At 44.3% G+C, this 19,080-nt stretch overlaps 1 long non-coding RNA gene across 1 annotated transcript; it reads right to left on the bottom strand.

The window, feature by feature from the left end:
- Window positions 1-4,006: 4,006 nt before the first annotated feature.
- On the bottom strand, window positions 4,007-7,695 carry LOC123728651 (uncharacterized). The gene is made up of 3 exons (XR_006760287.2): window positions 7,503-7,695; window positions 4,259-4,414; window positions 4,007-4,109 (listed from the first exon to the last, which is right to left on the bottom strand). It is a non-coding gene; the product is annotated as an uncharacterized LOC123728651 (long non-coding RNA).
- Between the last annotated feature and the right edge of the window lie 11,385 nt (window positions 7,696-19,080).

Here is a 19,080-nt window from a genome sequence, read left to right as displayed (position 1 = left end):
TTTACATAGTTGAATGTGCTGACAACAAAATCACACAAAAATAATCAATGGAAATCTAATTTATCAACCCATGGGGGTCTGGATTTGGAGTCACACTCAAAATTAAAGTGGAAAACCACACTACAGGCTTATCCAACTTTGATGTAATGTCCTTAAAACAAGTCAAAATGAGGCTCAGTAGTGTGTGTGGCCTCCACGTGCCTGTATGACCTCCCTACAACGCCTGGGCATGCTCCTGATGAGGTGGCAGATGGTCTCCTGAGGGATCTCCTCCCAGACCTGGACTAAAGCATCTGCCAACTCCTGGACAGTCTGTGGTGCAACGTGGCGTTGGTGGATGGAGCGAGACATGATGTCCCAGATGTGCTCAATTGGATTCAGGTCTGGGGAACGGGCAGGCCAGTCCATAGCATCAATGCCTTCCTCTTGCAGGAACTGCTGACACACTCCAGCCACATGAGGTCTAGCATTGTCTTGCATTAGGAGGAACCCAGGGCCAACCGCACCAGCATATGGTCTCACAAGGGGTCTGAGGATCTCATCTCGGTACCTAATAGCAGTCAGGCTACCTCTGGCGAGCACATGGAGAGCTGTGTGGCCCCCCAAAGAAATGCCACCCCACACCATGACTGACACACCGCCAAACTGGTCATGCTGGAGGATGTTGCAGGCAGCAGAACGTTCTCCACGGCGTCTCCAGACTCTGTCACGTCTGTCACGTGCTCAGTGTGAACCTGCTTTCATCAATGAAGAGCACAGGGCGCCAGTGGCGAATTTGCCAATCTTGGTGTTCTCTGGCATATGCCAAACGTCCTGCACGGTGTTGGGCTGTAAGCACAACCCCCACCTGTAGATGTCGGGCCCTCATACCACCCTCATGGAGTCTGTTTCTGACCGTTTGAGCAGACACATGCACATTTGTGGCCTGCTGGAGGTCATTTTGCAGGGCTCTGGCAGTGCTTCTCCTGCTCCTCCTTGCACAAAGGCGGAGGTAGCGGACCTGCTGCTGGGTTGTTGCCCTCCTACGGCCTCCTCCACGTCTCCTGATGTACTGGCCTGTCTCTTGGTAGCGCCTCCATGCTCTGGACACTACGCTGACAGACACAGCAAACCTTCTTGCCACAGCTCGCATTGATGTGCCATCCTGGATGAGCTGCACTACCTGAGCCACTTGTGTGGGTTGTAGACTCCGTCTCATGCTACCACTAGAGTGAAAGCACCGCCAGCATTCAAAAGTGACCAAAACATCAGCCAGGAAGCATAGGAACTGAGAAGTGGTCTGTGGTCCCCACCTGCAGAACCACTCCTTTATTGGGGGTGTCTTGCTAATTGCCTATAATTTCCACCTGTTGTCTATTCCATTTGCACAACAGCATGTGAAATTTATTGTCAATCAGTGTTGCTTCCTAAGTGAACAGTTTGATTTCACAGAAGTGTGATTGACTTGGAGTTACATTGTGTTGTTTAAGTGTTCCCTTTATTTTTTTGAGCAGTGTATATACATACATACATACATACATACATACATACATACACGTGGACACCCCTTCAAATTAGTGGTCGGCTATTTCAGCACACCCGTTGCTGACAGGTGTAAAATTGAGCACACAGCCATGCAATCTCCATAGACAAACATTGTCAGTAGAATGGCCTTAATGAAGATCTCAGAGACTTTCAACGTGGCACCGTCATAGGATGCCACCTTTCCAACAAGTCAGTTTGTCAAATTTCTGCCCTGTTATTGTGAAGTGGTAGGCCACACAAGCTCACAGAAGCGGGTAAACATTGTCTGTTCCAACCATTGGCGGCTGCTGAAGGGGCGACGGCTCACAATAATGGAGTCGATGGAATGGTATCAACCACATGGAAACCACGTCTTCGACGTGTTTGCTGCCATTCCGTTCACTCCATTCCATACATTTATGAGCCGACGCCTCCTCTGGTTGCAACGCCCACTACCCGGTTCCAAACCTCCTCTGGTAGCAACGCCCGCTACCCGGTTCCAAACCTCCTCTGGTTGCAACGCCCACTACCCGGTTCCAAACCTCCTCTGGTTGCAACGCCCACTACCCGGTTCCAAACCTCCTCTGGTTGCAACGCCCACTACCCGGTTCCAAACCTCCTCTGGTTGCAACGCCCACTACCCGGTTCCAAACCTCCTCTGGTTGCAACGCCCACTACCCGGTTCCAAACCTCCTCTGGTTGCAACGCCCACTACCCGGTTCCAAACCTCCTCTGGTTGCAACGCCCACTACCCGGTTCCAAACCTCCTCTGGTTGCAACGCCCACTACCCGGTTCCAAACCTCCTCTGGTTGCAACGCCCACTACCCGGTTCCAAACCTCCTCTGGTAGCAACGCCCGCTACCCGGTTCCAAACCTCCTCTGGTAGCAACGCCCGCCACCCGGTTATAAACCTCCTATGGTTGCAACGCCCGCTACCCGGTTCTAAACCTCCTCTGGTAGCAACGCCCACTACCCGGTTCTAAACCTCCTCTGGTAGCAACGCCCGCTACCCGGTTCCAAACCTCCTCTGGTTGCAACGCCCACTACCCGGTTCCAAACCTCCTCTGGTTGCAACGCCCACTACCCGGTTCCAAACCTCCTCTGGTTGCAACGCCCACTACCCGGTTCCAAACCTCCTCTGGTTGCAACGCCCACTACCCGGTTCCAAACCTCCTCTGGTTGCAACGCCCACTACCCGGTTCCAAACCTCCTCTGGTTGCAACGCTCACTACCCGGTTCCAAACCTCCTCTGGTAGCAACGCCCGCTACCCGGTTCTAAACCTCCTCTGGTTGCAACGCCCACTACCCGGTTCCAAACCTCCTCTGGTAGCAACGCCCGCTACCCGGTTCCAAACCTCCTCTGGTAGCAACGCCCGCCACCCGGTTATAAACCTCCTATGGTTGCAACGCCCGCTACCCGGTTCTAAACCTCCTCTGGTAGCAACGCCCACTACCCGGTTCTAAACCTCCTCTGGTAGCAACGCCCGCTACCCGGTTCTAAACCTCCTCTGGAAGCAACGTCAGTAGGAGAACTGTTCGTCGGGAGCTTCATGAAATGGGTTTCCGTGGCCGAGCAGCCGCACACAAGCCTAAGATCAACATACTCAATGCCAAGCATCAGCCGGAGTGGTGTAAAGCTCGCCGTCATTGGACTCTGGAGCAGTGGAAACGCGTTCTCTAGAGTGATGAATCAGGCGTCACCATCTGGCAGTCTGACTGATGAATTCTTATTTTTTTTGCGGATGCCAGGAGAACACTACATGTCCCAATGCATAGTGCCAACTGTAAAGTTTGGTGGAGGAGGAATAGTGGTCTGGGGCTGTTTTTCATGGTTCAGGCTAGAGCCCTTAGTTCCAGTGAAGGGAAATCTTCATGCTACAGCATACAGTGACATTCTAGAAAATTATGTACTTCCAACTTTATGGCAACAGTTTGGGGAAGGCTCTCTCCTGTTTTAGCTTGACAATGCCCCGGTGCACAAAGCGAGGTCCATACAGAAATGGTTTGTCGATTGTTGTGAAAGAACTTGACTGGCCTGCACAGAGCCCTGACCACAACCCCATCAAACAGCTTTGGGATGAATTGGAACGCCGACTGCGAGCCAGGCCTAAACGCCCAACATCAGTGCAAGGGGGGGACCAACTACATATTAATGCCTATGATTTTGGAATCAGATGTTCGACGAGCAGGTGTCCACATACTTTTGGTCATGTAGTGTAGCGTGATGGTTAGGGATGATAAATAGGGTTAGAGAACAGGAGACGGTGTACGTTGTTAAAATAATTATTTATTTAACTGTAAAGTCTGCCAGACTTATTTCCAAGTGTGTGTTCACCCCGGGACTCCATCGCAGCCTTGGTATCCAGCTGTTCTTCTCTTTCTCCTCTCTCTTTCTCTCCTTCTCCTTTCTTTCTCTCCTCAGTCCTTATCTCTCTCTCTCCTCTATCCCCCTTTTCCTCCCTCTCCCCTCTTCCTTCTCTTCCATTTAGAGTGTCTTGCTGAGTTTGCGGTGCATTCTATCACTGGCCTCCATCTGAGCCTTGGTATCCAGCAGTTCTTCTAACTGTCTTCTCATTCGGGCCATATCCAGCTGGGTGGCTTGACACTGTTAAATCAATCAATCAATCAATAAGCCAACCAACCAACCAATCTGTCTACATATATAAATATATATCCATCCACCAACCAATCATCTCAGTCAATCTGTCTACATATATAAATATCTATCCATCCACCAACCAATCAACACCTCACCTGTTCTCTCAAGCACGCCGACTCCTCCCTCAGTGCGACGGCGGCCACGGCTAGCTGCTCACTACGCTCCCGGCACTGGGACTGCATCTTAACTGCGTCGGTTAAAAGGGACTCGATGCTCACTGCTACGGATTCACACTGGTCCTTAGACATGGTCTGAAGAGAGACGGAGGAGAGGCATTTAGAGACTGGTCTGAAGAGAGACGGAGGAGAGGCATTTAGAGACTGGTCTGAAGAGAGACGGAGGAGAGGCATTTAGAGACTGGTCTGAAGAGAGACGGAGGAGAGGCATTTAGAGACTGGTCTGAAGAGAGACGGAGGAGAGGCATTTAGAGACTGGTCTGAAGAGAGACGGAGGAGAGGCATTTAGAGACTGGTTCTTAGACATGGTGGTGATGGTTGGTCTAATACAGGTAGAGAGAGGAGGAGGAGAGGCATTTAGAGACTGGTTCTTAGACATGGTTATGGTGGTGATGGTTGGTCTAATACAGGTAGAGAGAGGAGGAGGAGAGGCATTTAGAGACTGGTTCTTAGACATGGTTATGGTGGTGATGGTTGGTCTAATACAGGTGGAGAGAGGAGGAGGAGAGGCATTTAGAGACTGGTTCTTAGACATGGTTATGGTGGTGATGGTTGGTCTAATACAGGTGGAGAGAGGAGGAGGAGAGGCATTTAGAGACTGGTTCTTAGACATGGTTATGGTGGTGATGGTTGGTCTAATACAGGTGGAGAGAGGAGGAGGAGAGGCATTTAGAGACTGGTTCTTAGACATGGTTATGGTGGTGATGGTTGGTCTAATACAGGTGGAGAGAGGAGGAGGAGAGGCATTTAGAGACTGGTTCTTAGACATGGTTATGGTGGTGATGGTTGGTCTAATACAGGTGGAGAGAGGAGGAGGAGAGGCATTTAGAGACTGGTTCTTAGACATGGTTATGGAGGTGTTGGTTGGTCTAATACAGGTAGAGAGAGGAGGAGGAGAGGCATTTAGAGACTGGTTCTTAGACATGGTTATGGTGGTGATGGTTGGTCTAATACAGGTAGAGAGAGGAGGAGGAGAGGCATTTAGAGACTGGTTCTTAGACATGGTTATGGTGGTGATGGTTGGTCTAATACAGGTGGAGAGAGGAGGAGGAGAGGCATTTAGAGACTGGTTCTTAGACATGGTTATGGTGGTGATGGTTGGTCTAATACAGGTGGAGAGAGGAGGAGGAGAGGCATTTAGAGACTGGTTCTTAGACATGGTTATGGTGGTGATGGTTGGTCTAATACAGGTGGAGAGAGGAGGAGGAGAGGCATTTAGAGACTGGTTCTTAGACATGGTTATGGTGGTGATGGTTGGTCTAATACAGGTGGAGAGAGGAGGAGGAGAGGCATTTAGAGACTGGTTCTTAGACATGGTTATGGAGGTGTTGGTTGGTCTAATACAGGTAGAGAGAGGAGGAGGAGAGGCATTTAGAGACTGGTTCTTAGACATGGTTATGGTGGTGATGGTTGGTCTAATACAGGTAGAGAGAGGAGGAGGAGAGGCATTTAGAGACTGGTTCTTAGACATGGTTATGGTGGTGATGGTTGGTCTAATACAGGTAGAGAGAGGAGGAGGAGAGGCATTTAGAGACTGGTTCTTAGACATGGTTATGGTGGTGATGGTTGGTCTAATACAGGTGGAGAGAGAGAAAGTCCCCAGATAGGATAAAGGTCTTTACATGTACAGCAGTGATAGCTCGACATGTCCGTCTGTGTAACTCTCCTCTCTCTAAACACTGGACACACACTGGAAACAGATTCACAAAACACTTCTTATGCAAAACTTAAGAAGCTTCTTAAGATAGGAACTATGTGCAATTCCTCAACATCTTAAGATATAATTTTCTTAGAAACTTCTTAACTATCTATGTACTTAAGAATATTGCTGCTAGGCAACCGATCTAGCTAGCAATGGCAATCACGTTAGCATATTTATTACTGAGATTACTGTTCCTAAACATGTTCTTGGGTTTAAAATAATAAATACTAAAACTTTCAGATTAAGTTTGTGAGTGAATTAAACATGATAAATGGCTTTTATGAGCGTATTTTCTCGACATAAGGGTTTAACCATCTTGAAATAAAGAAACAATTCCAAGATGAAATCAAACAACTTTATTTTCAAGAATCACATTTCTTCTTACTTTAATTTATGTTTCTCCTTAAGCAAAAACTTCATGAAGAATATCAACTTAGCTTAACTTTCTTCATAAATCCATAGTTAAATGGGGGATGGCAGTTAAGACATTTGTTCTTAAGAAGGTTTTGTGAATCTGGGTCCTGAACCCCATGCGTCCAGAGCTTAGCCCAGCATCTGAAGCTTACAGGGGCTTGGCTCTCACCAGCAAGCCCCTGGCATAACAACCAGGTGCAGGCCTGACCGGCCCCATACTGTGTGAGTCACACATTTAAAGAGCTTTAAACACAAACACATATGTGAGCTGAGGGATGACACCTATCTAGGGCTCACAGCATGGAGTCGGCAGTGTGCGTGCGTGCGTGTGAGTATCGTGACGCAGACAGAGACACAGACAACCAGGTCACACCTTATAACCTGTGTACAAACAAGATCACCATCTGGACTAACCCTAGCAGAATGTTTCATAGAGCTGGGACATCTTCTAGAATGTTGAATAGTGTTCCAAATCTAGATGTTCAGTCACATGACATTATTTGTTAACGGTGGCGTTACCATGGCTGCCATAGAATGGTGTAGAGTCATGTAAATAAATCATAATGCAGAAACCTCATTGGTCCAACTCTCCGGCAGTAGCTAGGTGAACTGATAGATGCTGCAGTCAAACGCGGAATATTAAATACTTCAGATAGAACTGACGGAATGATCCATGAGGCTAGAAGTGGCCTGAAAGAGGCTTACTCCTGGCTTATCTAGCCTAACCCTTCATCCCCCTCTGTCTCTGTCTCTCTCTCTCTCTCTCTCTCTCTCTCTCTCTCTCTCTCTATATCCCTCTCTCTCTCTATCCCTCTCTCCATCTCTCTCTATATATCCCTCTCTCTCTCCATCTCTCTCTCCCTTTTTATGTGGCTTTGACACATAAATGAAATGTACAAAAACAACAAAGACAACTAAAATAAAAGGAATTTTAAAAGTCAAGTCAATAGCAGGATTCACAATAGCCCTTTTGTATTCATTCATTAGTTCCGTCGTCATAGCAGTTAACAAGACTTGTCTGCAATATTGGATGACATTAAAGCTTACCAAAGATGACAGGTGCCTTTTCAATATGAAGCACCTTGTTCAGGTAGGTAGATCCTCAGCTGGTTTTATTCTCCTGTTTTCTGGACGTTCGACTCAACACCGTCTCTCCCTCTCTCTCTTCTTCAACGATCTGTCTCTCTTCCGTCGCCAGTGTCTTCCTTCTCTCCCTTGAACATGCCTGATGCTCGACCGCACGTTAATCCCACGAGATTAGAGAGACAGACAGACAGAGACAGAGAGAGAGAGAGCAGTAAGCTCCTCTACAATCCATTTAAATCTCTAGGAGACACGATATAAGTAAACGAACAGGTCCAATCAAGATCCAGGTTATTAGGCTTACAGCAAATTAGGCCCTCTGCTGTTGCATCATTTTACAGCTAGAGGGCGACAGCAACAAAACACAAAAGTATTCAAAAGATATTTAGCCAGTTGTGCTAGACATTTTCTAGATAAAACGACAAGTAGCGTATTGTTTTTTAACAGGTGCCTGTTTTTCTCCTTTGATAATATAACAGCTGATTCAAACGGGGCAAATATGGATTATAGCAAATATGAATTATTCTGTAAAGTACTCAGGCATGATACTCTCGTGCTTCCTCAGCGGATAGAGGCTATCGAGGAGGGGCGGACAATCTTCTGTTCTCCTACTAACAAATTGACACTCCTCGACCACTCGACTACCCATCGAAGAAGAAGTCACACTGACTGACACATTGACTTCAATAGAGATCATGTCCAAATAGACCAGAATAGTATAGCAACATCAGAGAGGGAGAACTAGAAAAAGAGGGGGGAGAGAGAACCAGAAAGAGAGCGGGGGGAGAGGGAGGAGGGAGGGTGGGAGAGACCGAGAGGGGGGGGGGGGGGAGTTGAGAGAGAACCAGAAAAAGAGTGGGGGGAGAAAGTTGAGAGAGAAAGAGGGAGAACCAGAAAGAGAGAGGGAGGAGAGATTATGGGAGAGACAGGGGGTAGAGAGACACAGACAGAGAGAGAGACAGAGAGAAAGTACAGACTAGGGTCTCCCAGCCACATTATAATTCACACGGGCACAAATGACCTGAGGGCCCAGAAGGAAAGTGTGGACACAGCACTCAAGGGAGTGATTGAAAAAGCTTCTTCCACTTTCCCCAACGCACAAGTGGTTATCTCCACCCTGCTACCACGAAAAGACTTCCACCCTGCTACCATACAGTGGGTGAATGCAACCATTTCCCAGGACTGTGCCTCAAAACCTAATGTCTACCTGGCCCACCAGCAATACAAACTTTTGCCAGGACCCTGAGGGACGTCACCCTCAACCGTAGCCCTAGCAACAGAGCAACGGACACCCCGCACAGACCAACAAGACCCCTCCTGAAGGACCTGCACCCAGAGAACCCACAACAAGAGGACCTACACCCAGACCACAGCTTCGCAAGCCACAGCCCAACCAGCTGAGACCACCCTAAACAAACCCTGGCCACACCCTGGCCACACCCCCACTATTACACCCCCCCAAGCCCCATCCTGAAACAGTCCCAACCCCCACTATTACACCCCCCCAAGCCCCATCCTGAAACAGTCCCAACCCCCACTATTACACCCCCCCCAGCCCCATCCTGAAACAGTCCCAACCCCCACTATTACACCCCCCCAAGCCCCATCCTGCGACCTAAGAGGTCTGTATCAGATGCTCAACATGCTCTGCTCACACCTACTGTGATGGTCCGGGCCTAAACCACACAAAAACAACACGAGACACTATGGAACACAAAGCTTTAACTATCTCATCCTGGAATATACAAGGTTTGAGGCCATCTGCCTTTGGCCTAAAGAGCAGGAACCCAGACTTCATCAAATAAATTGGAAATACAGACATTGTCATCCTACAAGAAACATGGTATAAAGGAGACGGGCCCACTGGTTGCCCTCTAGGTTACAGAGAGCTGGTAGTCCCATCCACCAAACTACCAGGTGTGAAACAGGGAAGGGACTCAGGGGGTTATGCTAATTTGGTATAGAGCAGACTTAACTCACTCTATTAAATTAATCAAAACAGGAACATTTTACATTTGTCTAGAAATTCAAAAGGAAATGATCTCAACAGAGATAAATGTCCTCCTGTGTGCTACCTATATCCCCCCACTAGAATCCCCATACTTTAATGAAGACAGCTTCTCCATCCTGGAGGGGGAAATCAATCATTTCCAGGCCCAGGGACATGTACTAGTCTGTGGTGACCTAAATGTCAGAACTGGACAAGAACCTTCCCTGTAGCTCAGTTGGTAGAGCATGGTGTTTGCAACACCAGGGTTGTGGGTTCGATTCCCACGGGGGGCCAGCACAGAAAAAAATTATGTATGAAATGAAATGTATGCATTCACTACTGTAAGTTGCTCTGGATAAGAGTGTCTGTTAAATGACTAAAATTGTTTTACAATTTTTTTTTAAACCTGACGCACACAGGGGGACAAACACCTACCTGGAGGTGACAGCATTCCCTCCGCCATATGCTCCCCTAGGCACAACTACGACAACATAACCAACAAAAAGGGGTCACAACTCCTGCAGCTGTTAGATGCTGGGTCTGTATATAGTCAGTGGTGGGCTTCGAGGAGACTCCTATAGTAGGTACACCTATAGCTCATCTGTTAGTACTGTAGACTACTTTATCACTGACCTCAACCCAGAGTCTCTTAGGGTTGTCAGTGGACACTATCAGATCACAGCAAATCCACACTCTACTTGAACAGAGCTTTGTTTAATCATGAGGCATCAAAGCCAAAGGAACTGAATAACATTAAGAAATGTTATAGATGGAAGGAATGTAGTGTGGAAATCTTCCAAAAAAACTACAAGGCAACAACAAATTCAATCCCTTTTAGACAACTTCCTGGACAAAACGTTCCACTGTAATAGTGAAGGTGTATATTTGACTTGGCAGTAGAAAATCTTAACAGTATAGTTGACCTCTCAGCTTCCCTATCAAATCTAAAAGATTTCAATCAGAAAAACAAAGAAAATGAACAACAATGACAAATGGTTTAGTGAAGAACACAAAAATCTAAGAAAGAAATTGAGAAACCTGTCAAACCAAAAAACATAGAGACCCAGAAGTCTACGCCTTCACTATTTAATGATTCACTAAATAAATACAGAAATTAACTGCACTACTATCATTAACAGCAGACTAGTTAATTTCCTAAGTGAAAAAAATGTACTGAGCAAATGTCAAATTGGCTTTTTACCTAAATTACTGTCGACAGACCACGTATTCACCCTGCACACCCTAAATGACAAACAAACCAAAACAAAGGCAAAGTCTAATCGTGCTTTGTTGATTTAAAAAAAAGCCTTCGACTCAATTTGGCATGAGGGTCTGCTATTCAAATTGATGGAAAGTGGTGTTGGGGGAAAAACATAGGACATTATAAAATCCATGTACACAAACAATATTTGTGTGGTTAAAATTGTCAAAAAACAAATTTCTTCCCACTGAGCTGGGGGGTGAGACAGGGATGCAGCTTAAGCCCCACCCTCTTCAACATATACAGTGCCTTGACTTTTTCCACATTATTTTTACATTACAGCCTTATTTTAAAATGGGTTCAAATTAATATTTTTCCTCATCAATCTACACACAATAATACCCCATAATGACAAAGTGAAAACATGTTTTTAGAAATGTTTGAAAATGGATTAAAAATGAAAAAAATGGATTCAGACCCTTTGGTACGAACACCAAATTGAGACTCTGCATGCAGAATTCTACAAAAAATATCCTCCGTGTACAACGTAAAACCCCAAATAATGCATGCAGAGCAGAATTAGGTCGATACCTGATAATTATCAAAATCCAGAAAAGAGACGTTAAATTCTACAACCACCTAAAAGGAAGCGATTCTCAAACCTTCCATAACAAAGCCATCACCTACAGAGAGATGAACCTGGAGAAGAGTCAACTAAGCAAGTTGGTCCTGGGGCTCTGTTCACAAACACAAACAGATCCCACAGTTGACTTGGCTTCATATGCTATTAATAATAATAATATCAATAATATCCTGGCTGGTGTTCAATTCTGCTCTCCATCAGATCCTGTATACCTTGTGAAGAATAACCGTGTTGTGTAGCTTGTGTCAACAGAACAGCCAGCTCTGAAATTACATATCTATTTAGCAGGTTAGGAACACAATCAGACCCAACCAAATCATGAGAAAACAAAAAGATAATTACTTGACACATTGGAAAGAATTAACAAAAAAACATAGCAAACTAGAATGCTATTTGGCCCTAAACAGAGAGTACACAGTGGCAGAATACCTGACCACTGTGACTGACCCAAAATTAAGGAAAGCTTTGACTATGTACAGACTCAGTGAGCATAGCCTTGCTATTGAGAAAGGCCGCCGTAGGCAGACCTGTCTCTCAAGTGAAGACAGGCTATGTGCACACTCCCCACAAATGAGGTGGAAACTGAGCTGCACTTCCTAACCTCCTGCCAAATGTATGACCATATTAGAGACACATATTTCCCTCAGATTACACAGAATCACAAAGAATTCTAAAACAAATCCAATTTTGAGAAACTCCCATATCTACTGGGTGAAATACCACAGTGTTCCATCACAGCAGCAAGATTTCTGATCTGTTGCCACAAGAAAAGGTCAACCAGTGACGAACAAACATCATTGTAAATACAACATATATTTATATTTATTTTCCCTTTTATACTTTAGCTTTCTGCACATCATTACAACACTGTATATAGACATAATATGACATATGAAATGTCTTTATTATTTTGTAATGTTTGTGTAATGTTTACTGTTCATTTTGTATTGTTTATTTCACTTTTGTTTATGCTCTATTTCACTTGCTTTGGTAATGTAAACATATGTTTCCCATGCCAATAAAGCCCTTAAATTGAAATTGAATTGAGAGAGAGACGGAGAGACAAAGAGAGCGACAAAGAGAGAGACAGAGAGAGAAACAGAGCGACAGAGAGAGACCGCACAGAGAGACAGAGAAACAGAGAGACAGAGAGAGACCGCACAGAGAGAGACAGAGAAACAGAGAGACAGAGAGACCGCACAGAGAGAGACAGAGAAACAGAGAGACAGAGAGAGACCGCACAGAGAGAGACAGAGAAACAGAGAGACAGAGAGAGACCGCACAGAGAGAGACAGAGAAACAGAGAGACAGAGAGAGAGAAAGAAAGAAAGAGACTGTTCCCAAATAATATAGTTGGTTCAGAGTTATTTTTGATATTTGAAACTGCATGTCCTGATTGCGTCTGGTGTGGATGAATCAACATGCGTGCTTGGTGTAGTCAGCATGTAAACCCTAACCTAACTTCCGGCATTAACATCTAATTTTCTACATGCATTCGGGAAGTAGCTGTAATATCATAGAGAACCACAGGGGGCGCTAATACCTCACCATGATGTTCCTGTCTGTCCTCTGGAGCTGTAATATCATAGAGAACCACAGGGGGCGCTAATACCTCACCATGATGTTCTTGTCTGTCCTCTGGAGTTGTAATATCATAGAGAACCACAGGGGGCGCTAATACCTCACCATGTTGCTGTCTGTCCTCTGGAGCTGTAATATCATAGAGAACCACAGGGGGCGCTAATACCTCACAATGATGTTCCTGTCTGTCCTCTGGAGCTGTAATATCATAGAGAACCACAGGGGGCGCTAATACCTCACCATGATGTTCCTGTCTGTCCTCTGAAGCTGTAATATCATAGAGAACCACAGGGGGCGCTAAAACCTCACCATGATGTTCCTGTCTGTCCTCTGTAGCTGTAATATCATAGAGAACCACAGGGGGCGCTAATACCTAGCCATGATGTTGCTGTCTGTCCTTTGTAGCTGTAATATCCATTGATAAAGTATATACAGTGCATTCGGAAAGTATTCAGACCCCTTTGACTTTTTCCACATTTTGTTACGTTTCAGCCTTAATCTAAAATGGATTAAATCGTGTTTTTTTCCCCTCCTCAATCTATACACCATATCCCATAATGACAAAGCAAAAACAGTTTTTTTTACATTTTTGCTAATGTATAAAAAATGTATAAATAAATCACATTTACATACACAGTGGCAAGAAAAGGTATGTGAATCCTTTGTAATTACCAGGATTTCTGCATAAATTGGTCATCAAATGTGATCTGATCTTCATCTAAATCACAACAATAGACAAACACAGTGTGCTTTAACTAATAACACACAAATTATTGTAATTTTCTTGTCTATGTTGAATACATCACTTAAACATTCACAGTGTAGGTTGGGAAAAGTAATGACTTCTCCAAAAGCTAATTGGAATCAGGAGTCAGCTAACCTGGAGTCCAAACAATGAGACGAGATTGGAGATGTTGGTTAGAGCTGCCTAAAAAACACTCACAAAATTTGAGTTTGCTATTCACAAGAAGCATTGCCTGATGTGAACCATGCCTCGAACAAAATAGATCTCAGAAGACCTAAGATTAAGAGTTGTTGACTTGCATAAAGCTGGAAAGGGTGACAAAAGTATCTCTAAAAGCCTTTTATTTTTACTTTTTTTATTTCACCTTTATTTAACCAGGTAGACTAGTTGAGAACAAGTTCTCATTTACAATTGCGACCTGGCCAAGATAAAGCAAAGCAGTTCGACACATACAACAACACAGAGTTACACATGGAGTAAAACAAACATACAGTCAATAATACAGTAGAAAAATAAGTCTATATACAATGTGAGCAAATGAGGTGAGATAAGGGAGGTAAAGGCAAAAAAGGCCATGGTGGCAAAGTAAATAAAGTATAGCAAGTAAAACACTGGAATGGTAGATTTGTAGTGGAAGAAAGTGCAAAGTAGAAATAGAAATAATGGGGTGCAAAGGAGCAAAATAAATACAGCAGAGGAAGAGGTAGTTGTTTGGGCTAAATTATAGATGGGCTATGTACAGGTGCAGTGATCTGTGAGCTACTCTGACAGCTGGTGCTTAAAGCTATTGAGGGAGATGAGTGTTTCCAGTTTCAGAGATTTTTGTAGTTCGTTCCAGTCATTGGCAGCAGAGAACTGGAAGGAGAGACGGCCAAAGGAGGAATTGGCTTTGGGGTGACCAGAGAGATATACCTGCTGGAGCGCGTGCTACAGGTGGTTGCTGCTATGGTGACCAGTGAGCAGAGATAAGGGGGGACTTTACCTAGCAGGGTCTTGTAGATGACCTGGAGCCAGTGGGTTTGGCGACGAGTATGAAGCGAGGGCCAGCCAACGAGAGTGTACAGGTCGCAGTGGTGGGTAGTATATGGGGCTTTGGTGACAAAACGGATGGCACTGTGATAGACTGCATCCAGTTTATTGAGTAGGGTACTGGAGGCTATTTTGTAAATTACATCGCCAAAGTCGAGGATCGGTAGGATGGTCAGTTTTACGAGGGTATGTTTGGCAGCATGAGTGAAGGATGCTTTGTTGCGAAATAGGAAGCCAATTCTAGATTTAACTTTGGATTGGAGATGTTTGATGTGAGTCTGGAAGGAGAGTTTACAATCTAACCAGACACCTAGGTATTTGTAGATGTCCACATATTCTAAGTCAGAACCGTCCAGAGTAGTGATGCTGGACGGGCGGGCAGGTGCAGGCAGCGATCGGTTGAAGAGCATGCATTTAGTTTTACTTGTATTTAAGAGCAGTTGGAGGCCACGGAAGGAGAGTTGTATGGCATTGAAGCTCGTCTGGAGGTTAGTTAACACAGTGTCCAAAGAAGGGCCAGAAGTATACAGAATGGTGTCGTCTGCGTAGAGGTGGATCAGAGACTCACCAGCAGCAAGAGGGACATCGTTGATGTATACAGAGAAAAGAGTCGGCCCGAGAATTGAACCCTGTGGTACCACCATAGAGACCGCCTTGTTGTTCATCAGTCCACGATAAGACAAATTGTAAATGGAGAAAGTTCAGCGCTGCTGCTACTCTCTCTAGGAGTGGCCGTCCTGCAAAGATGACTGCAAGAGAACAGTGCAGAATGCTCAATGAGGTTAAGAAGAATCCTAGAGTGTCAGCTAAAGACTTACAGAAATCTCTGGAACATGCTAACATCTCTGTTGACAAGTCTACGATACGTAAAACACTAAACAAGAATGGTGTTCATGGGAGGACACCATGGAAGAAGCCACTGCTATCCAAAAAAAGACATTGCTGTACGTCTGAAGTTTGCAAAAGTGCCCCTGGATGTTCCACAGTGATACTGGCAAAATATTCTGTGGACAGATGAAACTACAGTTGAGTTGTTTGGAAGGAACACACAACACTATGTGTGGAGAGAAAAAGGCATAGCACACCAACATCAAAACCTCATCCCTACTGTAAAGTATGGTGGAGGGAGCATCATGGTTTGGGGCTGCTTTGCTGCCTCAGGGCCTGCACAGCTTGCTATCATCGATGGAAAAATGAATTCCCAAGTTTATCAAGACATTTTGCAGGAGAATGTTAGACTATCTGTCCGCCAATTGAAGCTCAACAGAAGTTGAGTGATGCAACAGGACAACGACCCCAAACACAGAAGTAAATCAACAACAGAATGGCTTCAACAGAAGAAAATACGCCTTCTGGAGTGACCCAGCAATATGCAGCAATATCCAGCAATATGCAAGGATATGCATATTCTTGGTACCATTTGAAAGGAAACACTTTGAAGTTTGTGGAAATGTGAAAGGAATGTAGGAGAATATAACACAATAGATCTGAAAAAAGATCATACAAAAGAAAAAACAAAACGTTTTCTTGTATTTTTTTTGTACAATCTTTGGAATGCAAGAGAAAGGACATAATGTATTAATCCAGCCCAGTTGCAATTTAGATTTTGGCCACTAGATGGCAGCAGTGTATGTGGAAAGTTTTAGACTGGTCCAATGAACCATTGCATTTCTGTTCAAAATTTTGTATCAAGACTGCCCAAATGTGCCTAATTTGTTAATAACTTTTCATGTTAAAAATTGTGCACTCTCCTCAAAAAATAGCATGGTATTCTTTCACTGTATTAGCTACTGTAAATTGGACAGTGCATTTAGATTAACAAGAATTTAAGCTTTCTGCCAATATCAGATATGTCTATGTCCTGGGAAATGTTCTTGTTACTTACAACCTCATACTAATCGCATTAGCCTACGTTAGCTCAACCGTCCCGTGGACGGGACACCGATCCTGAAGTAGTTTTAAATCCAAGGGTTCACATACTTTTCCCACCCTGCACTGTCAATGTTTACACAGTGTGTTCAATAAAGACATGAACATGTATAATTGTTTGTGTTATTAGTTTAAGCAGACTGTGTTTGTCTATTGTTGTGACCTAGATGAAGATCAGATCATATTGTACGACCAATTTATGCAGAAATCCAGGTATTTCCAATGGGTTCACATACTTTTTCTTGCCACTGTTAGTTTTCAGACCCTTTACTCAGTACTTTGTTGAAGCACCTTTTGCAACAATTACAGACTTGAGTCTTCTTGGGTATGACGCTACAAGCTTGGCACACCTGTATTTAGGGAGTTTCTCCCATTCTTCTCTGAAGATCCTCTCAAGCTCTGTCAGGTTGAATGGGGACTGGGAGACTAGTCAGGATCGAGGGAAAGATCAACCGAGCAAAGTACAGAGAGATCCTTGATGGAATCCTGCTTCAGAGTGCTCTTTCCCTCGATCCTGACTAGTCTCCCAGTCCCTGCCACAGAGAAACATTCCCACAGCATCCATGCTTCTCCAGACGTGATGCTTGGCATTCAGGCCATAGAGTTTAATCTTGGTTTCATCAGACCAGAGAATCTTGTTTCTCATGGTCTGAGAGTCTTTAGGTGCCTTTTGGCAAACTCCAAGTGGGCTGTCATGTGCCTTTTACTGAGGTGTGGCTTCCATCTGGCCAGTCTACCATAAAGGCCTGATTGGTGGAGTGCTACAGAGATGGTTGTCCTTCTGGAAGGTTCTCCCATCTTCACAGAGAAACTCTGGAGCTCTGTCAGAGTGACCATCGGGTTCTTGGTCACCTCCCTGACCAAGGCCCTTCTCCTCTGATTGCTCAGGTTGGCCGGGCGGCCAGCTCTATGAAGAGTCTTGGTGGTTCCAAACTTCTTCCATTTAAGAATGATGGAGGCCACTGTGTTCTTGGGGACCTTCAATGCTGCAGATTATTTTTGGTACCCTTCCCCAGATCCGTGCCTCGACACAATCCTGTCTCGGAGCTCTACAGACAATTCTTTCGACCTCATGGCTTGGTTTTTGCTCTGACATGCACTGTCAACTGTGTGACCTTATATAGACAGGTGTGTGCCTTTCCAAATCTTGTCCAATCTACTGATTTTACCACAGGTGGACTCCAATTAAGTTGTAGAAACATCTCAAAGATGATCAAAGGAAACAGGATGCACCTGAGCTCAATTTCAAGTCTCATAGCAAAGGGTCCTTTTTTCTCAATTTCCACCTGACTGACATGTCCAAAGTAAACTGCCTGTTGCTCAGGCCCTGAAGCCAGGATATGCATATAATTGGTACCAGAAAGAAAACACTTTGAAGTTTGTAGAAATGTTAAAATAATGTAACACAATAGATAACACAATAGATATGGTAGGAGAAAACCCAAAGAAAAAAAAAAAAAGATTTTTTTTTTGAGAGCCCATGCTCTTACAATGGAAACTATAGGGAAAAAATGAATTCTAGCTCCCAGGATGCAATTCCTATGGCTTCCACAGGGTGTCAGCAGTCTATGTCCAAGGGTTCAGGCTTGTAACTTCCAAAACGAGTAAGAAATATTAGTTTTAGTACAGGGACACACTCTTGGAAATTCCTGTTTGGGCGCGCAATGAAGTCAAGACGCACCTGCTTATATTGGTTTCCTATTTTACATACTTTTTCCCGTATTAAATATTATAGTTTGATTACATTTTAGGGTATCTGAGGAGTCAATAGAAATATATTTTGACTTGTTTTAACAAAGTTTAGCGGTAGATTTTCAGATTCCTTTCTCTGCATGTTGAACGAGTGGATTACTCAAATCGATGGCGCCAACTAAACAGACTTTTTGGGATATAAAGAAGGATTTTATCTAACAAAATGACACTATACTTTATAGCTGGGACCCTTTGGATGACAAATCAGAGGAAGATTTTCAAAAAGTAAGTGAATATTTAATCGCTATTTGTGAATTTATGAAACCTGTGCCGGTGAAAAAGTATTTTGATGTGGGGATCTGTCCTCAAACAATCGCATGGCATGCTTTCGCTGTAAAGGCTACTGTAAATCGGACAGTGCAGTTAGATTAACAAGAATTTAAGCTTTCAACCGATATAAGACACTTGTATGTACCTAAATGTTTAATATCCATAATTTGTATGATTATTTACTTCAATTGCACGCCCTCCAATTTCACCCTAAGAAGATTTATGTAAATAAGGTATGTCTGTTTTTTTATTTGGAATAAATTGGCAAAAAAATTTAAAAAATACATATTCACTTTGTCATTGTAGTTGATTTAATTTAATAGATTTTAGAATGAGGCTGTAACGTAACAAAATGTGGAAAAGGGGAAGGGGTCTGAATACTTTCCGAATGGCTGTAGATTA

Source organism: Salmo salar, chromosome 18, assembly GCF_965601325.2.
Source record: "Salmo salar chromosome 18, fSalSal1, whole genome shotgun sequence".
NCBI classification, from domain to species: domain Eukaryota; kingdom Metazoa; phylum Chordata; class Actinopteri; order Salmoniformes; family Salmonidae; genus Salmo; species Salmo salar.
Note: the sequence above shows the minus strand (reverse complement) of the source record. Positions and strands in the feature narration are given on the sequence as shown.